Source organism: Eschrichtius robustus, chromosome 13 (genome assembly GCF_028021215.1).
Source record: "Eschrichtius robustus isolate mEscRob2 chromosome 13, mEscRob2.pri, whole genome shotgun sequence".
Taxonomy (NCBI): Eukaryota; Metazoa; Chordata; class Mammalia; order Artiodactyla; family Eschrichtiidae; genus Eschrichtius; species Eschrichtius robustus.
The window spans coordinates 46,089,581-46,111,428 of record NC_090836.1 but is presented as its reverse complement, the minus strand read 5'-3'; positions in this window follow the sequence as shown (position 1 = coordinate 46,111,428).

Below are 21,848 nucleotides of genomic sequence, written 5' to 3'. Positions count from 1 at the left end.
CATGGTGGTGTCCACAGGTGACACCCACACTAATCTCAGCGTCCAGATGCCTGGACTCCTGGAGCCCGACGAAAGGGGTAAAGCCAGAATCTTAAGTTTCATCTACCGACTCTAAGGGGCAAGAAGGAGGCCTCAGTAAATCCCTGCAGATGCAAGTTAACAATATTAGTGCCTCAGATGCAATTCTTTGAAAAATGAAACATTTTATTTTCCCAGTAGTTGGCTGTGTTTCACTAATAAGTTTTTGATGTAGATGCTGAAAGTGAAAACATAACCAGTACAAGCCCAGGCCCTGCCCAGCTACAGGGGAAGCTACCAGCCTCCACCCAGGCCCTGGGAAAGATTTGCAGGGCTATAACTGAGCAAAACAGAAGGAAATATTCTTGACAGTCAATTTTTCTATGGGACCAAAGGGCAGAATATTCAATTTAGAGACATTATTTCTGTATGGAGGCATGAAAAAGGAAGGAAACCAAAATTGTTCAATAAACGGCATTTTAAAAAAATTACTGGTATTGTATTAAATTTGGGTTGTACTGCCATCTGGCGGTCATTTTTAAAACTGCGTGGTGACAAAACACACCCTGAATCCAAGGGTAAAAATAGGAAGAGGGAAAAAGCAGAGGCAAATTCTTACTGCATTGTATTGAAACTAACTGAATTAAGTTCTACACAATTCAGAAGCTTCTCTGGTAACATCAAAGAAGCTGTATGGTCAATTGCTTTGGTCTTAGTTGCGTATATACGTGATATATCATTGATTTTCCACAGCATCAGCTGTAGTAGAGCCCCAAGCTCTAAAGCCAGGCTGCCAGCATTTGAATCCCAACTTAGGCACTGGAAGACCTTGGGAAAGTTATTTAATTTCTCTTGATCCCCGTTTCCACATCTAAAGAATGAGAATAATAATAGCACCTGATTTAGAGGATACGTTTGAGAATAGCTGATTCATAAATGTAAATTGTTTAGAACAGTGCCTGGCATATGGTAACTGATCAATAAATGTTAACTATTACTTCAAGGAGCTGACCATAGGTTTGTTAAACTCAAAAGAAAAGATAGAGGTGAACAGTTTCCACCCCCCTCTTCACTCTTGCCCAGAAAAGAGGACTATGGTTATGACTGGTTGGATTTTAACTGGATCCAGTAACTAAGAGACAGAAAATTGGGATATAATCAGGTCTCTCCTGTTAAGTGCCACCAGTTCCATTTCTACTGGTTATCTCGGATGTGGTTTTGCATTGTCAGAGTCCTTAATGCATAACTTTGGGTTTATGGAGAACCCCCTTTAAAAGCCTGCAAAGGCTTCTCATTTCTCACAAGCCCCACGTGATGTGGCCTCCAGCCCCTCCTCTGATCTTATCCAGTCCCACTCTGGCCCTTTCTCACCTCTCTCCAGCCACGGTGGCCTCCTTGCTGTCACTCACCGGAGAGCCATGCTCCACCCAGGACTGGATCACTTCTCCCCAGGTATCCACCAGGCTCCTCCTTCACTTCGTTCAGATCATCTACCCAGAGAATTCTTCCCCAGTGACACCATCGTAACAAAAAATGTCACATTTCATCTGATGCTGCCTTTTTTCAAAGCACTTAACCATCTGACCTATGATATATTTATATATTTACTTGTTTGATTGTCTGTCCTCCTCCACTAGAATGTAACCTCTATGAGGGCAGGAGTTTTCTTTCACTCACTCCAACAAGGCCAAACACAGACCATTCTCCTTTTGCCTGAACCTGCTGACAAAGCCAGACTCAGAACCACCAACTCCTCATCCCTGCCTCCTAATTGATTAGATAAGATTAGAACCATGTGTCCCTTAAAACTATCGAACCATGGAGGAAAACATTTCCTGTTCAGATGACTGACTGGACTCCCCCTCCTTTCTCAACTACTTCAACTGTAAATCACCCCATTTGCAACTTGTTTTCCCCTCCTTATATTAATGGCTAAGGCAAAACCACCCTGCTGAGACACTCTGACTTTCAGATCTGGGCATGCTCTTTGCAACGGCCTGAATAGAATCAACCTCCTTACTCATCTGGCTGTTGTTTATGACACCTCCTATATTTCCATCATATAGAATAGGTTTTGCTTTTTTTAAAATTTTTTATTGACGTATAGTTGATTTACAATGTTGTATTAGTTTCAGGTTACAGCAAAGTGATTCATATATATATATTCTTTTTCAGATTCTTTTCCCGTATAGGTTATTACAAAATATTGAGCATAGTTCCCTGTGCTATACAGTAGGTCCTTGTTGGTTATCTATTTTATATATAGTAGTGTGTAAATGTTAATCCCAAATTCCTAATTTATTCCTCCCCCTCTTTCCCCTTTATTAACCATAAGTTTGTCTTCTATGTCTGTTTTGTAAATAAGTTCATTTGTATCATTTTTTAGATTCCACATATAAGCAGTATCATATGATATTTGCCTTTCTCTGTCTGGCTTACTTCACTTAGTATGATAAGCTCTAGGTCCATCCATGTTGCTGCAAAAAGCATTATTTCATTCTTTTATACGGCTAAGTAATATTAACAGTTTTTGATACACAGTCAGCACTCAATAAAAGTTTGTTGAATGAATGAACTATTGGAGAAAAAGTCCTCCAAGAGATCCTGCCCAACTTATTGGAGTTCTGCACTGGAGTTGGCCACCGATAGCCCTAGTTAATCATAAAGAATTGCTTTGAATTTGGCTTTGGCTTTGATTTTGACTTGACTCTGCCTTTGCTTTTGTTTTTCCTCTCTTGTGTACATATAGCCCCTTAGGATCTCTAAGGACTGGAGAAGTGACTGGATTGACATAGGATTCTGGTTTTTCTGGTCCTCCTAGCAAAATAGCATCTCCTTTTTTTTTTTTTTAATTTATTTTTATACAGCAGGTTCTTATTAGTTATCTATTTTATACATATTAGTGTATATATGTCAGTGGCAATCTCCCAATTCATCCCACAACCCCCCAACCCCCCACTTTCCCCCCTTGGTGTCCATACGTTTGTTCTCTACATCTGTGTCTCTATTTCTGCCTTGCAGATAATAGCTCATTATTTTACCATTCCAAGAAGGTTAACCCAGCTACGAGACAGAAAAGTGAATTTTAAATATTCCAGTAGAGATATGTACATGATGTACATAACAGGTGCTCAGAAGAGAAATGTCTATGTGCAAGGGTATATGTGTCTGTTAAATATCTGACACGGGCCTTTAGGACTCACCCAAACAACTCCTGAGGGCTTGGCACTGGGAATGAGGAGCAGGAAGAAGATGCAAACTGTGGAATCTATAAAAACTAAGGCCTCCTCCTTTGTCTTTGAATCTGCTTTTCAACTTTGACTTCAGCCTCAGTCTTTAGCTAAATACCTACAACCATTTCTGACATTACTGAGACTCTGATGACCAATGACTATATTATCTCATAAGTACCTTCATAGCTAATAACCTAAAACTATCAGTAATACAAACAGGCTGTGTCATTCAGATGCATTGTTAACTTCCACATGAGCATTCTGTTAGAACAATAAATTCTGCAAGTGTGCAATGAAAGGTTAACTTAGCAGGCTTAGGGTGTTCAGACCCTGCCCATCCCAAAGAAAGGGCTGGGCCTTGACTGCCTTCAGAGCAATAACCTCTAAGCCTCCAGGAATAGCCTGCCTGCTAAGAGTGTCTTTGACTACCTGGAACTTGGGCCATGCCAAATAGTTTATACTAACAAACTGATTTATGGGGAGCACCTGTTTCTGCTCACCTGGGGCCCTGGGCCACACTGCATCTGTTTGACCTCTGTAGAAGCTAGAGACTAAGTAGCTAAGGTTAATCACACAGGTACTCCATGCCTATATGACTGACCTCCAATAAAAACCCTGGACACTGAAGCACAGGTGAGCTTCCCTGGTTGGCAATAGCTCATTCACGTTGTCACACTGGAGAATTAAGCACTGTCCACATGACTCCACTGGGAGAGGAAACTTGAAGCTCATGCCTGGTCTTTCCTGGATTCTGCCCTATGCACCATTTTCCTTTCCTGATTTTAATCTGTATACTATTGCTGTAATAAACAGTAACCATAAGTACTACCTCTTTTCTGAGTTCTGTGAGTCCTTCTAATGAGTCATTAAACCTAAGGGTGGACTTGGGGACCTCTGACACAGCAAGGGTTAACAACAATTGTAAAATCCATTCATTTATTCATTTTATGTATAAAAATAATTCCTAAGGACTTTTAAATAGTTAAATAAATTTAATTATTAATCAATACAAATATGAAGAGTGTACATTCATCTGGCTTCAGCTAGATGATTTAGAAAGAATATAATATCATTTTGTGCCAACAAATATTTATAAAATATATTTTAAATGATAATAAAAGGAAGACTAATCGATCTTCCTCTTGGTAGAATTGTTTGGGATACCAACATAAATGACATTAAGCAAAATAGTCTTTTAGAATCATACTGGGGACTTCCCTGGTGGCACAGTGGTTAAGAATCCGCCTGCCAATGCAGGGGACACGGGTTCGATCCCTGGTCCATGAAGATCCCACATGCCGCGGAGCAACTAAGCCACAACTGCTGAGCCTGCATTCTAGAGCCCACGAGCCACAACTACCGAGCCCACACACCGCAACTACTGAGCCCACATGCTGCAACTACTGAAGCCCGCGCGCCTAGAGCCCATGCTCTACAAAAAGAGAAGCCACCACAATGAGAAGCCCGCGCACTGCAACGAAGAGTAGCCCCTGCTAGCCACAACTAAAGAGAAAGCCTGTGCGCAGCAAAAAAGACTCAACGCAGCCAAAAAAAAAGAATCACACTTAATTTTTATTATTTTAATTGCAGCTAACCATGAGTCTTTCATGAAAAAAGGCTTATTTGGAAGTTCTTCACATCATAGAAGGATGAATTAAAAACAAAATGTCAACTTCTCCACCTCAAATTTTTGTGCGAGAGAAAAATACCAAAATCATGTAAGCCCAGGTTCAAGAATCTGTCAGACACATCTACATTCACACACAGACCAGGTTTTTCTAGCACCAGTCAAGCCATAATGAAGAATACAAAGGGTACGAATAAAACAGAAAAATGATAGAGGAATACTTTGTGAAGTATTGGAAAAACACACTGTGTTCTCACTAATCAAACTTCAAGCCAACAGGCTTTACAAGAATAATTTTAAAAGACGCTGCCTTATAGTTTTGAGTCTGTCAAAGTTAAAAATTTTAGCAAAAAGCTTGTTGAAATTATTACTATGGACTGATGACCATTTGCAGCTGTTGAAGAAGGATTTTTGAGAATTTTCTCAAACTTAATCCGAGATACAAAGTTCTTTCTAGAAAATATGCCACTGAATTATATTTTACTAGTGCAACTCGGTGTTCTATGTCAGTATCTCATGTATCAGACACCTGCACGGCAAGGTGACTCTGTGATAACTTCATCTTATTCTCCTTCACTTGCCTTCAGAGAGATTGCTGGGAATCACACACCTGTTAGTGAAGAAGCTGGTTGGGGCTTCCCTGGTGGCGCAGTGGTTGAGAATCTGCCTGCCAATGCAGGGCACACGGGTTCGAGCCCGGGTCTGGGAAGATCCCACATGCCGCGGAGCAACTAGGCCCGTGAGCCACAACTACTGAGCCTGCGCGTCTGGAGCCCGTGCTCCGCAACAAGAGAGGCCGCGATAGTGAGAGGCCCGCGCACCGCGATGAAGAGTGGCCCCCGCTTGCCACAACTGGAGAAAGCCCTCGCACAGAAACGAACACACAACACAGCCAAAAATAAATACATAAATAAATAAATTTAAAAAAAAAAAGAAGCTGGTTGAAGAAATATTTATAAACTGTAAAAGCAATAAGGAAACTCATGCAATGGGAACCGTCAGGCTTGGTTCATGCCCTCCTGTTGTTTATTCAGAAAGTAATAAAGCACAGTGTAATTAGCACAGTTACTGGCTGAAAACAGGGAAATAATGAGCCACTTTCACCATTTTTCTGTCTGTCATAAGAGATACCTTAGAAGTTCTTTGTCATGTAATTATGTTCAAACAAAATGGAATAACAGCTATTACTTGTTCTTAAAAGAGCCAGGACTAACTCTGAGGAGATGGGAGTGGTAAAGGGCAGAGGAAGAGTGAATGACGAACACCATATTGAATATCTGGATTTTGAAATGCCTTACAAATGTAGAGGGGAAAAATTAACACAGTAAATGCCTGGGTACATTGATGTGAAACCCGTGAACTCCACTCACTGATTGCGGGTCTGTCTCGTGAGCAGCAGATAACATGCCTGCTCCTTCTTCTCAGGGCTGTGTATCAAGTAACAGCCCGCACTAGGCTTCCCAAAAGCTGTCAGGGCATCCTCATCAGATGAATGGCAAAGACTAAACCTTAAGAATCAGGCAGGTGTAGACTGTCCTCACCTCTAACACCAGATTGGGGTGGAAGGTACAGCTGTCATCACAATGAAGAGAGCTGGCTGGAGCAAGAAATGTTAGAACTCTGTAGATGCCTTTTTCACCACTGGACCCCAGAGCACAGAATAGAGCTCCTAATAGTTTTATAAAGGACCACAGGTGAAAGAGCAAGCAAGAAATTAAAGATCTTTGGAAATTAGGAAGGAAGAGTTAAGAAAAATTATAAAAAACTTGGAAAGAAGACCAAAAAAATCACTTTGTACCATTTCAAGTTCATACAAGACATTGTCTAACAAGCCTGCTTAAGGATCATCTGATTGTCTAGGGAACATAGTTGTCTGACTCTGTTTATTATGGAGTGGGGCCCAGACTCTGTAAAGTCAGATATTACTTTGGAAAAGAGAGTGAACTGTGAATGATTTCTGTCCCATAGAAAAGATAACCCCAAAGCTCGAGTCCTGGAAATGAACCAGTTTTGTATTTAATTTTGCAATCTTATTCTACCATTTTTTTCTTTAATTTAACAAATATACTAGTCCCTCCTATCTTGCTGTTTTCCTCATCGACGAGTTAAGTAAATCCTTTATATATTCTCATACTACATTGTATGAGAGTCATGTTTGTTTGTTTGTTTAACTTTTTGAAAAGTTTGACGGAAGGAAGGAAAGAAGGCAGAAAGGAATTGTCTTTCTTATCAGATTACTCTCGGTAAAGAGTAACCCTTGCACCTTCCTTCCCCTCATTACCTCTCCTCTCCCTTTTCCATTTCTCCTCCATCCACAGGCTCTCTCTAGTAAATCTACCAAACCAATTGAAGAGTAATACAAAAGGCACTTTCTGCCATAACGCTACAGGGCTCCTGAGACCTGCCAATCACCGTAAGGATTCCCACTGCCTAATGGAAGAAGAAGGAAGCACATGGTATAATCCAAAACACGTAACTTCCCCTCTGGGCTGCAGTCACCTCCAGTGTTAAGTGAGGGCATAGAACCAGAGAGGTTCTGCCTAACTGCACCCTACGAGCTCTGGCATTCCCTTGAGCCCCCGATGGGAGCTGAGGCTGGACTGGGGCGGGGACTTTGTGAGAGGGCGCTGGGTCCTGGCCCACCAGGGCTTGCATCAGAGGAGCTCAACTTTCAACTTTAAATACCACAAGTCAGAGTCAGATTTAATTTAAAACAAAGGATATCATAGTGTTTTATTTCCATATATATTTGAAATGTTTATGACATTTAAATACTTCAAATATTACTTTTTAGCGTTAGACTTTTCAATGTGGTATAATAATTCCATTTGAATAATGCATTGGATATAGAGGAATTTAATATATGTAGAATATAGACACATCTATACTTAAAATGGCCAGCATCATATTGCTGTTATCATATCTATTGTTACGTAGTATCATAACTGACCTAATAACTGCAACTTGTTCAAAATACTTTACCTTTCTGTGGCATTTATGTACCATTTACATTATTTATGTACTGCCAAAGAACACTGAGTTAACCTCTTTTGCCTGCTTAGAAATGCAATTTATGCCTGATGTTGAAGAAAAGAAAAGCTTGCTTGTGACAAACATCATACGCTGGAGACAATGTACGTCACTGGGGACAAATCAAGCCAATATCAGGGACATAGGCCTGCTGTGTAATTGCCAGTCAATTTGCAAAGCAGCCCATCCCCAAATCCCAAGCAATATATCGAGTGCTTTTACTCAAATAAGATGGTCTCGGAGGGAAAAGAAAACACAGCTTTGTTTGTTTGTTAGGCCTCTTGATAGTCAAACTGAATACAAACCATTACTCAAATCTCTTCAACTTGGTTCTTTCAGATGTTGTTGTTGGTTGGTTGGTTGGTTGGTCATTTTAAAAAATGCTGTACAACATGGGTGGACCTAGAGATTATCATACTAAGTGAAGTAAGTCAAACAGAGAAAGGCAAATATCATATGATATCACTTATATGTGGAATCTTAAAAAAAATGATACAAATGAACTTATTTACAGAACAGAAACAAACTCACAGACTTAGAAAACAAACTTATGGTTACTAAAGGGGAAGGTGAGCGGGAGGGATAAATTGGGAGTTTGGGATTAACATGTACACACTATAATATTTAAAATAGGTAATCAACAAGGACCTACTGTGTAGCACAGGGAACTATACTCAATATTCTGTAATAACCTAAATGGGAAAAGAATTTGAAAAAGAATAGATACATGTCTATGTATAACTGAATCACTTTACACCTGAAACTAACACAACATTGTCAATCAACTATATTCCAATAAAATTTAAAATTTTAAAAATCAAAATAAATGCTGCAGTGGATTTTTTATGATTATATAAAATTGGGGGGAAATGTCAAGATTAGATCCAAAAATACATTTTTTTCTCTCACATAAGCAGAGGTGAGCCATCACTGTACTCGGCTCCACAATTACCAGTAAACCAGTTGCCTTCTACCTTGTTACACTACCATCCCAAGATGTGGATTCTACATTGCCTCCTGGTTGAAGATACCTCTTCCACTTCCAGCTCACATGCTTTCATCCTAGCCAGTAAGAAGGAAAAACAAGAAAAAGAAGGGTGCACCCATTCTCCTCTCTAAGGACGATACTCAGCAAATGCACCAGCCTCTTCCATGTACGTACTCTCTCAGCCAGAACATAGCCCTGCGGCCATAATGGCCTCAATGGCAGTTAGAAAATCATCCTTAGGTCCAGCAGCCAAGTACCCAGCTAACATGTGAAGTTTCTGTGGCTGAAGAAGAAGGGAAGGATGGATATTAGGGACTAACTTGCATTCTCTACCATCATCTGTCTTTTTGGCTTTATCTGTGTACATCCTTCCTCTTCCTAAAGGACATGCACACTGGCTCCTCAAGACAACAGCAAAGTCCCAACCAGTCACAGCTTCCAGATCATAGTCAGGGATTTCTCTGGGTGATGAACTCTTTCTCAGTTCGGTCTAGATATGGCTCCTTGTGATCCGGTGACCTATAAGCTACAAGACCTCATCTGCTCAGAACACACCCAAGATGCAATGGAGGATTTAGACACAGATTAAATCTACAATTTGGTAAAGAGGAGCAGGGAAAATACATCCCAGTCACTAGTCCATAACAATTAATTAATTCCGTTGTTCTTTGGTAGTAGACTAAGTCCTTATTTTGACCATCCAGCTTCCCCTGGTTCTGGTCTTGAGGAGTAAACTCCCTTTCCTCTGTCTTATCCAGTCTGTCCCTCCTTGCTCATCATCTTCGGTAGCCAAAGCCAACCCTAGAAGCTTTAGAAAACATCGCCTTCTTAGGAGCTATACAACTTCCCACTGATTGTAGGTTTTGCAGGTGGAAAAATCGCGGGCTTTTACAGCCAGGCTCATGGTTTCTTTATAACTATAATTCCTGAAAAACTTAGTAGAGACCTGATCTATTTGTATCTGGTAAGTTCCAGATATCCCACAAGCAAATAACCCACAATCAAAGGGTTTTTTTGTTTTTGTTTTTAATTCAGAAATACATTGTTTATTTAACTAATTTTCTATCGTGCTTCTTTTTTTTTTTTTTTAAACATCTTTATTGGAGTATAATTGCTTTACAGTGATGTGTTAGTTTCTGCTTTATAACAAAGTGAATCAGCTATGCATATACATATATCCCTATATCTCCTCCCTCTTGCATCTCCCTCCCACCCTCCCTATCCCACTGTTGGTGGGAATGTAAATTGATACAGCCACTGTGGAGAACAGTATGGAGGTTCCCTAAAAAACTAAAAGTATAACTACCATACGACCCAGCAATCCCACTACTGGGCATATACCCTGAGAAAACCATAATTCAAAAAGAGTCATGTACCACAATGTTCATTGCAGCTCTATTTACAATAGCCAGGACATGGAAGCAACCTAAGCGTCAATCAAAGGGTTTTTAAATCTGAAGACTCTGGTTTGTACTGGCTGGCCTCTCTCCTCTCTATCGTGTTAATAGCAGCTATCTACAGGTGCTCAGAATGAAAAAAAATAGTTTTAGCATCAAGGCAGCATCCTTAATCTGATCTTTGCTGTTGCACTGGGCTCTCATTGGCAGAAAACTCTTCCTCGAGGATGCTAAAAAAGGCTTGGGGCCATGGTTTTATCTCCTGCTTCGGCTGTTTCTTCACAGCCACTGACATAACTGCTTCATTTTGGGATATTATAGTGATTATCTTTTCCAAACTTCAAGACTCCAAATTACAGACTTTCAGTCAACTTAAATTAGAGGCCTCAGGCAGAGAGCACCTCCCAAAGCGCTATACCTCCTCCTATCTCGGCTTGCAGACTGATGAGCTCTAGCCTGAATTCATCTCTCTCCCAGGACTTTGACGAAAGTGGCAAGAAGCAGCCAACGCACACTAATATGCAATTTCCCATCATTTCCACTAATACCACACACCCTCAGTGGGCAGACGGTTAGCTCTCCAATTCTGGCAGTTTCCTTTTTTCAAATGTGTTGCCACTGAATGACAGTAGTGGCAAGATCTTTCACCCTGCAAAATCTGGGCCCTTGCTGCCCACTAGTCAATCACCAAGCCAACGTTAATTTCTGTCTGATGTATCCTCCCATTTCCTAGTACCATAGTATAGATTAGTTGCGACTGGATCCAGCAGGAAATAAATGAATAAATAAATAAACAAAGAAACAGTGGCTTAAACATACTAATCATCTCTCTCTCTCTCTCTCTCTCTCTCTCTGTCTCTCCCTGAAAGTCTACACTTGCCGTAACCAATCCACCATCATAACGAACCCAGGCTTCTTTGACCCTGTTGCTCTACAATCCTGACCATGCATTCTTCATCTCATGGCCCAACATGGCTATTGTAGCCTCAGTTATCAGGCCCACATTACACACAGCAGGAAGGAAAGAAAAGAGAGAAGAAAGGCATGACCCCTCTTTAAAGGAAACTTTTTATAAGTTGCACAACACCTCTTCCGCTTACCTCGCATGGACGTATTTAACCACGTGATCACACTTGTCTGAGGTTGAGAAATGTCACTTTTCTTCTGGGTGGCCATGGACTTAGCTATATTTAGGAGTTCTGATACTGATAAAGAAGAAAGGAATGGTTATTGGAAACTCTTAGCACAAGGAGGAATGCTTCTTTCCTGATTTTGCTGTTTCCTCTTGTGCGGATAATGTTCTGCTTGTACAGTACTCCTGGCCTCGCACAGCACTCTCACTCACCCTCCTGGGAGTGGGGGAGGGGACTTAATGCGATCTGTGACTTAGAAAAGTATAACGTGGATGCCGAAACTAAATCCTTTCTTTCACCCCTCTCAAAAGTTAGTTGCTTGGTAGTGTATATATGTCCATATATACACTACCAAACATAAAATAGATAGCTAGTGGGAAGCAACCGCATAGCACAGGGAGATCAGCTCTGTGCTTTGTGACCACCTAGAGGGGTGGGATAGGGAGGGTGGGAGGGAGGGAGATGCAAGAGGGAAGAGATATGGGAACATATGTATATGTATAACTGATTCACTTTGTTATAAAGCAGAAACTAACACACCATTGTAAAGCAATTAGACTCCAATAGAGATGTGAAAAAAAAAAAAGTTACTTGCAGAAAATACACAATAAACTCTGGCGCTTCGTGTTCCAGATTTTGTGGGTACATTTCGCAACCAGGAGAACCATGAGTGCTGCTCAGTGCTGCCTGGGACTGGGTGTAAATCTCTCTAATCCTGGAGACCAAAACTAGGAAACCCACCTGCCTATATATATGTCACATATCCGATATCAACTTTACCAATAATAAAGCTAATAATTTTCTCTCTGTATGTCTTACCTCATCTTGCCTATCTCTTAACTGGTTCAGAACCTGGACCTATAATACAACAGTACTACTTATTTGACCCATTTTCAAGGCAGCATAAATAATAGATGTTCATTGTGAAAATTTCAAGCATTGTAAAGAAGAGTGGGGAAGAAATTAAAGATCACCAGAAATCCCAATTCCACCATTTTAGGATTGCCATTATGTTCATTTTTATAACCATATTTCATATTTGTCTTTGTGCACATGTGCACATACATGTATGCATAATTGCACACAAATGGGCTATCATACGGTTTTTATTTTCTCACCGTTTTTCTTTTAAAAAGTAACCAATTGAAAAAATCACAGTGGGCAAATTTACATAGGCAAGAAAGACTTCATTCAAGGCTATTGCAATAGAGAGAGAGACCAGAACTCAGTCTTAGCTCAAATCTACTGAAACAAAGGCATGTGGGGTCTTAGTTCCCCAACCAAGGATCAAACCTGTGCCCCCTGCAGTGGAAGCACAGAGTCTTAACCACTGGACCACCAGGGAAGTCCCAAGAAGTTTGGTTTTTTTTAAATATTTACATCTCAAAGGGGCAGAAAGAACTTGTAATTTTTCCACAACTTACTAACCACACAAGGTCTCACTTTCTTCACCAATAATATGAAGATAATAAGAGTTTATTGTGAGGATTAAGTTATTTAGAAAAGTATTTGCCTAACACATACAAAACAATCAATAATATTAGCTGATTTTTATGGTATCAATAAAACAAGAAACACAACCCAAAATGTGGGCAAAGAATATAAAATTCACAAAAAGGGAAATACAAATGGCTAAAAAGTACTATATGAAGATATTCTAAATGTATTAGCAATCAGAAATATGCAAATTAAAGCAACTAACTGCCTGCCACTTTACCACCATTAATGCGGCAAAAAATTAGAAAAATAGATAAAAACAAATATTGGTATATTCTGTATTGATGAGGATATGTGGAGAAAGGGAATTTTCATCAGCTGTTCATGGGGAGCATGAACTGGTTTGACCATTCCAGGAGGAATCGGGCGGTCCCAGGTGATATTACATATGTATACATCCTATGGCCCAACAATCCAACCCCACACACATTCATAGGGAGACACGTCTGAGGCTATTCACTGCAATATTGTTCATGATAGCGAGGAGCTGGAACAAAACTGGCTGGAACATCACTAGCGAAATGGATAAGGTAGTTGTAGGGAGTACCCATTTCATTATGGACTATTCCACAACAGAGAGAAGCAATAAAATTGTATCTTGTCTGTCTATTTACTCAGGAAAAAATTCTAAATGTGGAATTGCTGGGATAAAAGTATATACATCTTTTTAAAATATTTTGAGACACACTGGCAAAATTACGATTGTTCGGCATGGAGTAAATATTCCCAGTTTCTCCAAAACCCCCTCCAAACTTGATTCTCATTTGTCTTTTCCACCCTTGCCAGTCAGATAAGCCAAAGGCAATGTTTCTTTGTTTTAATTCTCATTCCTTTACTCACAAGCAAAGTTAAACATTTCTCAAGGTTATCTGGTCATTTGAATTCTTTTGTGAATTCTTTTATCATATGTTTAGCACAATTTTCTGTTAGATTCTTCAGCTTTCTACTGATTTATGTGGTGGGCACTTGGCTGTTGACTCGGCTGATAGCCCATGTTTTCATCTGCCACTTCCTGTATTCCTTTTTTTAAAAATTCCTTTTGGAGTATAGTTGATTTACAGTGTTGTGTTAGTTCCCATATTCCTTGCTGCCAGCCCACTTGGCCCTATCAAGGATGCAAAGGCAGATGACCACTTCCTGACTTCTTTTCAGTTAGGGGTGGGTAGCCAATGGCAGCTGAAAAAAGTCTTAGATGGGGCTTTTAGAGAAGGCTTCCTGTGCCCCCTAAAAGAGGAAATGCTTGTGAGGAGACCCTCATATTCTTCACTATTGTCATGTCTTCATCTTCAGCCATGATAAAGAAGAAAATCCTGCCAATTAAGACAACATGGATGAATCTGGAGGACGTTATGCTAAGTGAAATAAGCCAGACACAGAAAGACAAATACTGTATAGTATGGTGGAACTCATAAAAGCAGAGAGGAGAATAGTGGTTGCCAGGGGCTGGAGGTGGGAAAAATGGAGAGATGATGGTCAAAGTTATAAGATGAATAAGTTCTAGGGACCTAATGTACACCATGGTGACTATAGTTAGTAATACTGTATTGTATACCTGAAATTTGCTAAGAGAGTAAATCTTGTGTTCTCACCACAAAAAAAATAAATAAATAAATGAAGGTAACTACATGAGGTGATGGATGTAAATTAACTTGATTGTGGTGATCATTTCACAATGTATATGTATATCAAAACATCAAGTCGTACATCTTTAATATATATAACTTTTATTCGTCAATTATACTTCAATAAAGCTGGCATAAATTTTTTAATTTTAAAGTTAAAGTTTTAAATGGCAATTTAAAAACAGAAAGAAAAGAAAGCAGGGCAATAGGATGAAGATTAATCGGAGTCAGAGTGGATAACTTTAGCTACAGGAGTCTGGGAAAATGAATTTTGAACAGAGGCCTAAAAAGTGTAAATAAAAAGAGTAGATATAAGATGATGAATTCTAGAATCTACTCTATGACAATATGCCTTTGGTTAACAATAACTGTTTGAACACTTTCAAACTTGTTAAGAGGGTAGATCTCACATTAAGTGTTCTTACCACAGTAAAAAAAAAAAAAAAATTAAAATTTTTAAAAAAGAAATTCACAAAAGCAGCACAAAGGCCAATAGACATATGAAAAAAACTTCAACTTCACTGATAGAGAAACACAAATTAAAATAATTAGAAACTACTTTCATATCCATTATATTTGCAAACTTTTTAAAGTCTGATAATATTGAGTGTTGGAGCAATGGAAACAAATACGTCGTGGGTACCCCCTTTGCAGAGCATTTGGTTGGACCATTTTTGAGAACAATTTGGCAAAGTGTATTAAAGTTGAACATGCTCATATCACGCAACCCTGCAACTCTAACCCATGGACAAAAGAAGACATGAACCAAAAAAATCCTTGTAGTATGGCTAATACAAGAAAGAAATAGAAAACCAAACATCCATCAACAGGGGAATAAGAATATATTGGTTATGCTCATACAATGGGATCCAGGACAGTGGTTTAAATAAATGAACTAGGGGTACACTTATCACCAGAGATAAGTCTCAAAAAGATATAATGTAGAGTGAAAAGAAAGCAAGTTTCAGAAGGAAACAAAAGTGTGAGACTGTTTATACAAAATTTTAAATCTGTAAAACAATACTTTAGATATTGTTAGTAGTTAATACTAACAGAAACATGTTTATGTAACAAAAAAGCTAAAATCGTGAAAGAGAGGAATAAACACTCAATTAATGAGAGTGGCTAGCTCCTGGTGGAAAGGGAGAGGATTCAAGGTTCAATTGATACTTTGCCATTCTTTTATTATTATTAAATTCATGTACTGTTACAATTTGTAGGTACGTAACACACGTTGTTCAGTATAGTATTCTATTCTTGTACATTTATTTGAAGTGTTTCACAAGCTAGGTTAATTGCAATCGGTTTAAATACCAACAAAAAAATTACCAAAAATGAAATCCTCGCAGCCATGCATTTCACACATGAAAAATCTAGCTAACAGTGCCTTCTGCTGCTCCAAATAGGCTATGACCAGCAACTTACAGGAAAAATCAACGCTGAAGCCAGAAAGGTCTCCCACACACTTCCTTCCACTCCAGCAGGAAGCAGCCTGTGCACCAGAAGTATCACGTTTGGGAATCCACAGAATATGGTAAAAACAGAGTTTGGGGAAATTATTCTCTACAAGGGATTTCTCCCAGGAAAATGAGGAGCCAGTAGCTTGAGGAAAGTTACCTGCAGTGCATAACCTGGAAAGAAGCCTGTCTCGGGACCTCTGTGTGTCAGTGTGTCTAAGGCAACAGAATGCACAGGAGGGGGTGGCCCAGAAGGGAACACTGACTGAATGAAGGTCAAGGCCAGGATCTGAGCAGCCAGTAGCCTGAGAGAAATCTGATTCAATCTCTTTATTTGCAATGAGGAGTTTGAGCTTTGAAGAGGAAGAGTACCTCTTCCTGGGTTACCCAGTGACTTTGAGCCACATGAAGAAGGGCACCCAGGGAAAGTGGGAACCAGGCACATGGTGGTACTCTATCCTCATGCATGAGCCCTAATCAACCTCCCTGATCGTTTCCATGGAGGCTGCACTCAAGTCCAGTTCATATGTTCCCCTTCCCCACCATCTTCACCATCACCCACCTCATGTGCATGAGGGGGCTACAATGGAAGTGTCCTCCCAGATTAGCTCAAAACTCAGAACTGCCTAGGGTTTTGCACTAGAAGGACAATCTCCCCAGGGAGAGGCAGCTGGAAAAAAGTAGCCTGCCAAAGAGACTTACCTTGGTGTACATTTCCTATTGCTGCTATAACAAATTACTGCAAATTTAGTGGCTCAAAATCACACAAGTCTTACAGTTCTGGAGATCTGATGTCTGAAATAGGTCTCACAGGGCTAAAATCAAGGCATCAGCAGGGCTGTATTCCTTCTGGAGGCTAGGGGAGAATCCATTTCCTTGCCTTTTCCAACTTCTGGAGGCTGCCCACATTCCTTGGCTTGTGGCCCCTTTCCTTCAGCAAAGCCAGCAATCACATCACTCCAACCTCTGCTTCACATCTCCTTCTCTGACTCTGACTCTCCTGCCTCCCTCTTTCACTTATAAGGATCCTTATGATTACATTGGACCCACCCAGGTAATCCAGGATAATCTCCCCATCTCAATGTTAGTTGGTTAGCAAACTTAATTCCACCTGCAACATTAATTCCTCCTTGCCATGTAATGTAATATACTCACCAGTTCCAGGGATTAAGACGTGGACATCTGGGAAGAAGGGGTCACTATTCTACCTACCACACTCAGTCACAGCCAGTGCTGACTTGAAGAAAAGCTGCACGCTTCAACTCATGTCTCTGCTCCCCCTTAACTTTCCCTGATACTCAATCCTCTCTCTCTCTCTCCCTCTCTCTCTCTTACACACACACACACACACACACACACACACACACACACACACACACACACACACACGGTCTAATTTCAGAGCTCAGGGCTGCACTGAAGAGGGACCTGAGTGCCAAGAGGGAATAATTAGCTCTGAGCCTGGGAGGCTTGGAGAAACCACAGAGGAGATGGCTTTTATGCAGGACCTTGAGAATGGGTAGTATTTTGATAAGAGAAGAAAGAGGAAAGAGCATTCCAGGGAGAGGGGGTAAAATAAGTAAGGGCAAGGAGATGGGACCATCCTTGGACTGTTCAGGAATCGTTGAACATGCAGTGGATAGAAAAGCAGGAAATGAGGCTGAAAAGAAGTTTGAATCGGGTTATGAAAGGCCTGGAGTGTCGATCTGAGTGGGTGTCCTGACTTCTAGTGTCTCCGTATTTCCTCACTGCCCCCTCTTATCCTGAAGGAGGGACTGGAGTTTCAAGAAGGGCTTCCTCCTCTGTCCTTTGTAGACAGGACCCTGCCCCAAGACCCCCTGAGAACCCAAGGGCAGGAGTGACAACTGTGGTCTCTTCCTACCTGGACAGGGTATGGATGGGATAACTTCCCTGAGTCCCCTTCCCTCTAACTGTACCTGTATCTGTTATGGAGCTGGTCCCTTTTTTTGTTAATTACTTTTTCAGAATTGGAGGTGGAATGCCGCTTGGAGAAGGGCAGAAGACAGGAGGGATCCAGGGTACATGGCAAGATTGAAAGATTTCTGGACTCAATTGCCACCTAGAGTTCCAGGAATCATAAGAAGGATCAGGAGAAGTTGCTTCATCCATGCTTTATCCCCAGCACTTAACCTCTTCCACCATCCTAATGGGACCACCATGATATTTTGTCCCCTTCACAAGTTTGCACCACTTTTTCTCTTCTCAGGGCTCCCAGGGGCATTCCCACCCCACTCTGCCCCTCCTTTCCCTGCTGACAAGCTCCACACCAACCATTCCTCAAGCCCCTTCCTCCATGCTGCTTTCCCAGATTATCCCCACACTCTCCAAACAGGCCTCTCAAACTTAAAGTGGCCAAGACAGCATTCGCGGTTTCCAACACCACCCTCACCAACTGGGTTCCCTCAAAAGTCTTTCTCAATTCAGTCCATAGAAACTCCCATTCTTATAGCTGCTCAAGGCAAAAACTGGCACCATCCTGGACTTCTCTCTTGCGTGAGCGGCAACTAATAATTTTCCAGCAAATTCTGTCATATTTACCAAGAAAACAGTATAGAATCTGACCACCTTCAACCATTTCCTTCACTACCACCTGGTACAAGCCAATATTCTCTCTCCCCTGGATTATTTCAACAGCCTCTTAACTGTGTGGTAGAGGAGACTAATGACCACCCAATATCATCCTCCCCTTCTTCCTCGGTGACAGAAACCTGGACAATATGTGCAACAGGAAAACTATTTCCCAGCTGCCCTTGCAGCCAGATGTGGCCACGTGGCTCAGTTCCGGCCACGTAATCAGAGGAGTTGCATGGTACTGCTGCGTAGCTGGCCTATTCTCCACTCAGCAGCCAAAATGATCCTTTTAAGATGTAAGTCAGATCACATAGAAAACAAACTTATGGTTACCAAAGGGGATGGGGGGGGTCGGTAAATTAAGAGTCTGGGATTAACATATACACACTACTAAATATAAAATAGGCAAACAACAAGGACCTACAGTATAGCACAGGGAACTGTACTCAATATCTTGTAATAACCTATAATGGAAAAGAATCTGAAAAAGAATGTATGTATGTATGTATAACTGAATCACTTTGCTGTACACCTGAAAATAACACAACCTTGTAAGTTAATTATACCTCAATTTTTAAAAAAAGATGTAAGTCAGATCCAATCACTTCTGCACTCAAAATCCTCCTCCGGCTTTCCCTGTCACTCAGGGTAAAAGCAAAAGTCCTCACAATGGTCTACAAGACGCTAAATGATCTGCACCTCCCACTGCTTCTCTGAATGCGTTTCCCACCACTGCCCCTCTTGCTCACTCGACTTCTGCCACGGGGTTTCTTGCTGGTCCCCACCGTGCCAGGATGCTGCAGCCTCAGGGCCTCTGCCCAGCAAGCTCCTCTCTCCCCCACTGTCTTCTGCCACCTTCACTCCCTCCCTTCCTGCAGCTCAGATGTCACTTATCAAAGGCATCTTCCCTTAACACCCCGCCCCCAGCGTGGAGTTCTCTATTACGACCTCGGTCATAGTTGTCATCGCCTCTCAGTATACTGTATGTCTTTGTTTCTATTCTGTGCCCCCTTCCCCTCCACAAGGATACGGACTCCGTGACTACAAGCACCTTGTCTGTTTGATCACTGCTCTATCCCAGTCAGGGCCCAACTTGGAAAACAAAAATATATCTGATTCTTTAAAAGAGGGAATTTAAAGCAGGGAACAGGTGAGTAAGAGGTTGAGAAACTACCCACAGAACAATGAAAGGAAGAGAAGAGGGTGAAGATACAAGAGACGGTGGGTGAGTGCCAGCGAATTTTGCCCCCCGAGCTCCCAAGGAAGGAGGTAGGATGGGGAACTGGACAGAAAGCCCTCGGAGGGGCCATCCAGCCTCAGGCTTCCAAGCAGAGGGTCAGCAGAGTTGTTCAGATCCTTCCACAGTGTATGTCTCTTCCTAACCTGGAGGATGCCTGCTGAATATGCCACACTCAGAGTCTCAGCTCCAGATCACACAGACGGGGGCAGGTGTGCCCAGACACCATGCATCTCACAGGTACAGGTGTTCATTTCTCGCTGCTCAGCCATCCCTTACTAACCCTCCTGGGGCTCCATTCCGACCCCCCTGCAACCCCAGCCAGGGAAAATGGCTTCATGGCCTCCCTCCCTCAGCTGGGTCCATACTTCCCTATCATCAGAGTAGGGAGGTATCTCCCTGAAACCTCAAACCATTCACTCCTGGGGATAGAGGCAGTGTCACGCCCCTCAGAAGAATGATCCACCACATCCCAACCACAGCTTCTCTCCTCTGGCCAGATAAAGCCCACTGCCTTTGGCAGGTCACCTGCTGATACCCAGTTCTATCCTAATTCCCAGGGACCTTGGGAAGCCTTTCCAAGCTGCAGCCACCAGAGTCGACCACAATCTTCTCTCCATGAACCCCAACATGAAGAAGAGGGAGTTTCTCAGGACAGACTTGTGCGTGTGTGTGTTGATTAATTTATTTCACAATGTCTTAAATGATGAAATTTATATTCTCAGAGGGGGAAAATATATGTGTTATCAGATTCGAAGTTCAAGTTATGAGCCAGTTCAAACGTCAGTATCACGAACAATAGATCATAGTCAGAGACATGCAAGGTGTCTCCCTTTAAATTGGGATATTAGTGCTACTAAGACAACAAATAATCAGTATCCAGAGAGCAACCTCAGACAGGTCTGTCTGGGAAAGTATAGGACTTTTGATGCTGGCATTCACCAAGAGATGCAAATCCTAATGAAACACTGCCATGACTAGGGGATACTGTGTCCCTTTGTAATGTGATGCAGAGAAAGTTCCTTTGTGCACTTATTCCTCTCCTGTTCTAAGGACAGACTTTTTATTGTCTCTGCCTCTCTCCCTCTCTCTCTCAGTATCTCACTCTAGATCTCTCTTAACTTTCTGTCTCTCCAAATCTCTCCCTCTTCCTACTGGTTTCTCTCTTCCCATCTTTCTTTCCATGTGTCTCTACCTCTTTGTGTGTCTCTGCCCCTCCACCCACCAAACCCTTCTCTTCCCTCTCCCCTGATTCATTCAAACGTTCCTTGCCATGAGCATGTATCAATACTATCAGTTCCAAAATCTTCACCCAGAAACCTGAGAATCTGACCCCAGGGCCTCAGCCATGACGTTCGGGAGACCATCCTAGGTAACCCTGACAAGGTTCAGACCACCTGGCCAAAAGATCCCTCCCTGGGTTCCATTTCTCCCTCATCCTTCACCTGCCCCCCAAATCCATTGATCCACCTCCTGCTGCCCGAGGGCACTGACTCTGCGTTTTGTCAAATGTTTCCCTGGGTTCCTGCCAGTACCAGCTTGGTATTTACTTTGGCATTGAGGTTGCCCTGCTTCACACTCCCAAGGTCACGGTGCAAGTGGGCTGGGAAGCAGGGGACAGCAGTAGAGACTGAACCTTGTACGAGAAGCTTTTCCCAAGTCACCTGGGGGCCAACCTCCCCTTGAAAGACAACCCACGTGGCTCCAAGCCCTAAGCCCGGAACACCACTCCAGAGAATTGGGAGGCAGCGGAGTGCTGGAAAGCCACGGGATTGGGCCTTCTTCTGATTCAGTCCCTGGCCCTCTCTGCAGGCTCCCTGGGGCTGTGAGGCTGTTTACTTTCCTCCTTCAGGTGCCATCACCTGCCCTGCTCTCTGAGGCACTCCTTCCCCTAAGACTAGCCCTGGGAAGTTACAATTAAATTAAATTAAATTAAATTAAATTAAACATACGGGACTTCCTTGGTGGCGCAGTGGTTAAGAATCCACCTGTCAATGCAGGCGACACGGGCTCGAGC